This window comes from Camelina sativa, chromosome 9 (assembly GCF_030686135.1).
Source record: "Camelina sativa cultivar CO46 ecotype springtype chromosome 9, ASM3068613v1".
NCBI classification, from domain to species: Eukaryota; Viridiplantae; Streptophyta; class Magnoliopsida; order Brassicales; family Brassicaceae; genus Camelina; species Camelina sativa.
The window spans coordinates 18,842,083-18,849,471 of NC_141888.1; the positions used below are offsets into that span (position 1 = coordinate 18,842,083).

Sequence of the window (7,389 nt, forward strand, 5' to 3'; positions counted from 1 at the left end):
GCCTTGGCAAGAGATTGGGCACTAATCTCAGAAAAAGAAACCAATTTGGGTCGGGAGAGAGTCGAGAGACATTGGATTAGACTTTACTGAATCTCCAACAACTAATGTCGTAGATGGAGACAACGACGGTCTCGCAGATGAAACCCTTGAGGAAGGAGAGTTTCTAATTTTTTTTCTTTTGAGATATGTTTAATGTTTTAATTTTTAAAGGTAAGTTTTTTTTTTTCTATGGACTTGTTTACATACGACGCTTAAGTGAAAATTTTCCCCAAATATTGGCGGAACAAGTAATTTTAACTTCCCGCTTCATGATTTTTTGTTATAGTGTTGTTTGAGTGCTATTATAGAGTAATAAAAAAAAAAAGTTATCTTTCATAGCAGTTACAAAAAATGAGCTATTGTCTTGTGCTATCAATGTGGATATTTCTTGTAGTGAATCCTTCTTATTAATTTGTTTACACATGTGTCGAATGAGTTCGGTACTAAGTAATCTAATTTTTCATTGAGCAAAAATCATTCTAAAATGGACAGAGGCGTGTCCTATAATATATTTTCAAGCCATATTCAATTTATTTATTAAGAGTATATATATATATATATATATATACAGTATTATTTTGTATGAATGTTCAGGGTATATATTTAATGCATTAATTAATTTTAAAGAATTCATAGTCCCTATATAATATTAATGTTAAAAGCACAAGTATATAATATTTGGCCATGTTAGACTGTTCCACTTGCACATGCTAAAAGATCGTTGTCCTGAAAATGTATTGCTGAAAGAAAAATCGATGTTTCTCGCAAACTGTGATGAATTTATTTCATTCTTTAAAATGACTTTTTCATATGAAAATAAATACATAATTACGAATTATATTACCTAGCCATAACATGCAAGAAGGCTTAATGTTTGAACTGATGGAACTTTGTTATCCTGTCATGGACGGGTTTTGGTCCCCTCATTGACGTGGTTGAATTTAGCTCCTCGTATGTCAGCTATTTCGTCAAATGCAAATCATTTAATAATTTTTGGGTACTCCAAGCCGCAATATAATAGTTACTCCTCCGAACTAGTTTCTACTCAGATCTGCCAGCAATTTATCATAGGCATCGTAAACAGTTTGTCGATCGTATGTGTTTTTTTTAAGTCTGCCAAATTTACGAAACCTAAACCAAAACAATACTTGGCATATACAACGGGCCAACACTGGGTTAAGACTTGTTATATACGTCACCCAATGATAAAATATTACAACCATTGGCGTACATAATATAGGTTAGAATAACATTGTAACACTTACACATAAAGATTGCATATACATGATAATTAAGATTAAATTTAAGATTTAGGGCTTAGGGTTTTACAGTGTAGGGTTTCAAATATACATGATAATAACAAAATTAAATATTATAAAATTTGAAATGGAAGACATAATATGTAAACCAAGAGAAGCTAGATATTTTTTAACAAATATCGTTGTCTGACAACAGTATGCAAAATGTCATAAAGGTCTACAGGATGGTAAAGATAATAGAAATCCTATACCGTAAAACCCTCAGCCCTAAATCTTAGATCCTTAATATGAAAATAGAACCAAAATCAAACATGAAAAAATCAAACCTAACATGCGAATGATACTCATATTTATAAACCATAACATGAAATTGAACCTAAATAGAAGTCAAACATGCAATTGAACTCAATATCGAAATCTAATTAAAATTTATAACCTAGAAATAAAATGCTTTTGATTTGGAGTACAACCTCCACATTGACTTCCCATTTTTTTGACTATTAGACACAACTTACTTTTTCATTTAAATTAAAGAAAAAAATTATTATGAAGATTTTCCATTAGTTCAAATGGCATTTGAAGTCATAATTTCCGAATATATAATCTTTAAACAAATGAAACATTGACCATGGACGTTAGTATATATAATAAAAGTGGAGCAATAAAGCCACGTTTGATGACTGCGAAACGCGTCAGATACGCGGGACAAGTACATATCAAACTTAAAAGATAACCACTCCGTCTTATTTTATAGTCATCATATGCATGACATTTACTAATCCATGCTTTTATTATTTTATGGCCGTACAGAGATCATCGTCATCATCTCCTACTTTTCAAAGCCAAGTTATATAGTAATATTGATCTCTTCCGAACCCAACCAGCTGATGTTCGTTTCTCTTTATCTTGTTTTGATCTATATGGATTTGATTAAACCAACTAAAACCATACGTCCCATGTGATTTAGATTTACTTTACTGGTTTGTGCATTATACTGTTGTCGTGGTTTTATATGAGATAAAAAATTCGTATAATGTATGTTGTTAGACGAAAAAAAAAAAAAGATGCGGACCAAATAAATTATTGAGTTTTGCTTAGAAGTATTAAAGTACTAGGAGTTGCCCCGTGCTACGCACGGACTTATCTTAGTATTTGTTCGATTGGTAATTTTTTTAACTGTTAGATTTTTATATCTCTGTATTTTGCTTTCTTAATTGGATTTTTTTTAATTGATAAAAATTATATAAATTTTAGGGAGAAGAGTATGTATCTTAAGTAATTAAACTACACCCTCATGTATAATGGATTTTATTAATCATGTTTACTTTTTTGAATAACAAAATATTTAAAAGCTTAGACTGATTCTCTTTTAGGACATGTTGTTTTGCGATGTAACCATTTTGCAATACACTTAAGGCAAATTTTGTGATTATTGAAAATTATAGACTCATATAGTCATATTAATACATGTCACTTTCAAACTACGACAATAACTTGTTTGGATGTTGTTTCCGCTGTGGCTTTACAGAAATAGCCGAGATCTACCATCATTGTTGAGTTTTGAATTTATCCCATGAGTAATCTTTTATTAAATATGGTGAAGTTTAGAGATATAAAGTAAATATTATATTCCTTAATATTGCACATTTTTCATCCTCAGATTCAGATAATGTGTAATTTATTTTTCTTTTAACTGTTAGTAACCCCTAACATCAATATTAAGCTTTAGGTCTCCCTATCCGTAGTAATCTTAACAAATATCCAAGTTAGAATAATATATAAATAAAAGAATGTATAATGAAATTTTAAACTCAAAAAATCATTTTCTAACACAATTATACCGTTGTGTGATATATATCTTAGGCTAAGCTGCATTGTTTTAACTATATGAATATGTCGTAGTGTACATGCACGTAGGCTCATGGTGTGTCTCCATAACTTAATAGAAAACTTTACTCAATATGGCAATAGAAAAAAGCTTAAAGGAGAAAATAAGAGTAACTAAATTTTTTATTTGATTGTTTGGTCATTCCGTAAAGGTTTTCTCCTCCACCTAACCACCAGTCCAGACTACTACCTTACATGCTTGCATAAAGTTTAGTTCCTTGTCTGAGATCTTAAATCCTCCATTTTCCTTTAAAAATGAATTGTGCAATGAGCAAATCATTTACATGATCTAAAGGAAAAATGCTTCAGAGACATTAGAATTTTCCTCGAATCATAACAATAATTTGAGTATGAAGTATAATACATCACATGAAATATATATATTAAGAAACCAGCCAGTCAACCATTATAGTAGCAGAATTTGGCCGTTTAAAATTAGGACAATATATAATTTTAGTTAAAGAGAAATAAGAGATTGAAATGTATAAATTTATGACTAAACATTGAATTTGATTTTTGGATATAAATGTAGGCTAATTTATTGAGATTTTAAAGGTGATAATGGGATTTAAAAATTATATGTGCAATGAGCAAATCATTTACGTGATCTAAAGGAAAAATGTTTCAAAGTCATTAGAACTTTCCTCGAATCATAACAATAATCTGAGTACAAAATAGAATACAATCATATGAAATGTACATATTAAGGATCCAGCGAGTCAGACATTATAGTAGCAGAATTTGGCCGTTTAAAATTAATGGGACAATATAGAATTTTAGATAAAGAGAAATAATAGATTGGAATATAAATTTACGACTAAACATTGAAATTGATTTTTTAAATATAAATGTAAGCTAATTTATTGGGATTTTAAAGGTGATAATGAGATTTAAAAATGAACTATGCAATGAGCAAGTCATTCACGTGATCTTAAGGAAAAATGCTTCAGAGACATTAGAACTTTCCTCGAATCATAACAATAATTTAAGTACGAAATAGAATACAATCACATGAAATATACATTTTAAGGGACCAGCCAGCAGCCATTATAGTAGCAGAATTTGGCCGTTTAAAATTAATGGGACAATATAGAACTCTAGATGAAGAGAAATAAGAGATTGCAATATAAATTTATGACTAAACATTGAAACTGATTTTTTGATATAAATGTAAGCCAATTCATTGGGATTTAAAGGTGATAATGGGACGTTACTAAAACAATATTTAGCTTTCCACGGTTTATTGAATTAAAGATGAAGAACATCAAATCTTAAACAGAATTAACCATGCTCTAATTTTGAAATTGTCAACCCATGCTCTAATTTTGAAATTGTCAAGAATACATATGGCCCATTGTTAGCATTATATTCATTCATAGGCTCATATACATTAGTCTTAAGTTTTAGAACACTAACGTTGAACCAATTAGTATTTAATAGAAAGTAGAACGTTAAAAACACAACACTTACGCCAAACTTTTTGTGGGTTTACATGGGTTGCAATGACAACAACTGTTTCATCTTTTAGGGTTAAAAGTTTGGCATGGACATCGACCGCAAGTTCTCTCCAAAGAGATATGTATACGTTGTCACCACTACAACAAACACCATAAATGTTACACAGCTACAGACTTACAAAATGTAGAACGAATCTGAAAAAAAAAAAAAAACCCAATACCTTTCTAAAATGCAAGTCAGTATTAAACTGAAAGTTGTCTTTGAAGGGTGGTTCTGATCTTTGTTTTCAAATGTTCGAGACGAGGATATTTGGCCAACAACATCTGGTGAGTGGGTAAATGTAGATATAAATCATATACTGAAGAACATAGTGGAAGCTAAGAGACCAGAAATACGAACAATGCAAAAAAGGTTGTTACCTGGAAGCTCCTCACCCTTGTTTACCATATCAAGCAAGTCTGAAAAAGTAGAGAACCTAAAATAATCAAAACCAATAGAGCATTGTCATTTTTTAACAGTCTCCAAAGACGTTTTCTCCGTGAAAACAATTCTCCACTTGTGCTTGGTGCGACGATAACGGTTGGAGGATGCAACAACATCGAAATCATTGATGCTGTACAACTGGCCTTTAACCAATTGATCTTGAAACTTAGACACACAATTAGGAACAGCTGAAGCTTGTATAGTACAATCCTGAAACAAAGGCTAAATGAATGTGTTAAAATGGAGGTAAATCAGGGGTCAAGAGGAACAATCATAGAGATAATATACATTTTCATCAGTAAGGATACATTTTCATTAGGAACAATAAGTAACATATTGTTTCTTCAAAAGTCTCGAACTTCCCAAATATGGATGACCCAAACAACAATCCTATTGATACCAGTGTTGTGTATTTCGTTGGAGGTTGAATCAAGGGTAGAGTAGGGTGCTATTGTTTTAGTTTTACCCATGGTGTGTGAGAGAGAAGATGAGTGTCGTCAAAGGTTGTTATTTAAAAAAAAAACTTAATGCAATGGATGAGGGAGAGTAATCATGGATTGGAATGGAATGTTAATGACCATGAAATCATAGGTGTTTGGTATTATTTTCATTACGTTATAATTGGGTGGTAAACGTAAAAATGAAAATGAAGGATATACTTCAATGGAATTTTTTAATTACCTTAAAGATTGTAATAAGTAATACAAATAACGTCATAATAATGGTTTATATGATTCTAATTGGTAGTGAAGATCTAAACCCCTTTCTTAATATTTCTAAATTTGATACCAAGCAATTTAAAAACGATTTTGGACAGGATTAATGTTACATACAATTCAGAACTTCAAATAAGTGTTCGGGATCTTGACACAGACATTAAACCAGAAATGATTTAGAATTTTGTGGTGGAATAGGAAAATTAAACCAAAGAAACCCAAGGATTAGGAGATTTTTGTGAAGGTACATCGGAGGTGGTAGTTGCTGGGAACGATGATTGTGAGAAAGTGAGTATAGGTGAATTTGACATCGTTTGGTTCATATCCTCCTGATGGGTGTAAAGGCTGTCAATTATATTTGCTGGACTTGTAACTGGTTTTATTTTGTTAGGCCCAATTTGAAAATGTAAAAACAATGGTCTTTAAGAATAAGAAAGGACATGTGTCAGTTATATAATAAGCCAGATGTCATGTTCTAAGCAGAAGTTGAGAAAAACCTTCTCTTATTATATAAGATATTGTGCTTAAAATCATTACAGTATTGGAACCTTTTGTGGATGCTTAGTGGATCAAGATACAAAAAAAAAAAAAAAATAAGTCAATTTCATTAAATAAGGTATTATATAAGCACAAAACAAGCCATACATTTAATTTGAAATTGTAAGCCCATAGTTTGTGAAACCTCATGTAATCAAATTAATTAAGATCTTGCTCGTATATATAGCCTAGATAAACGGGATATAACATTGCATATGATAATATGTATCACCATGTGTTTGCTTTGTGTACATCAGTACATGTGGTGATACATGACTAAACTGTTAGAATGACTTAGGGACTTAACGTTGATACCAAAAAAAATCATAAGAATTAGGGTTCAAACATAGAGTTTAATTATGCGGCATTTTGGCTTTAGGATTATGCGGAAAAAGAAATTGATGTGCAGCAATGAAGCATTAGAAAAATTATACATATCAGATGATTATCACAATAATGAGTCTTATTATAGAGTCATATCTACTTATCCAGACATTAATAGTCAAATTGAACAGACTAATATATTATAAGTAAACGAACTTCAACTTCAAAATGATTAGACTCTACATCGAATCCAAACACGCCACTCTCTTCCAATCCAACTACTCGATTTCTTCAGAGTCGATTGTCACCGTGGGCTCCTCTGGAAACAAAGAACGTGTAACCAACGTGCTGGAGTCGTTTTGGTTCCTATGCTTCGTCATGTGACCCCCAAGAGCTTGCCCTATAGGAAACTTGAGGCCACATAGCGGACAAGAATGTGTCGTTGTTTTAGGCTTCTTAGAGAGTGAAGATGACTGATCATCGGTCTCGTTTATGGGCTTCTTGTGCTTTGCACGGTGGCCTCCCAAAGCCTGGTACGATGAGAACTCCTTCATACACGTCTTGCATCTGAAAACGCGTCTCTGATCTTCTCCTCCGCTACATTCTCCTACTCTTGATAACAGCATCAGACAACTTTGCGCTGTATCCTCAATCGTTTGATCATTATTCTTACTTGTCACAGACAT

General features: G+C 31.7%; 1 pseudogene; it reads right to left on the minus strand.

Annotated features, from left to right (window-relative positions):
• Positions 1-6,981: 6,981 nt before the first annotated feature.
• Positions 6,982-7,389, minus strand: LOC147938292 (zinc finger protein ZAT7 pseudogene; annotated as a pseudogene).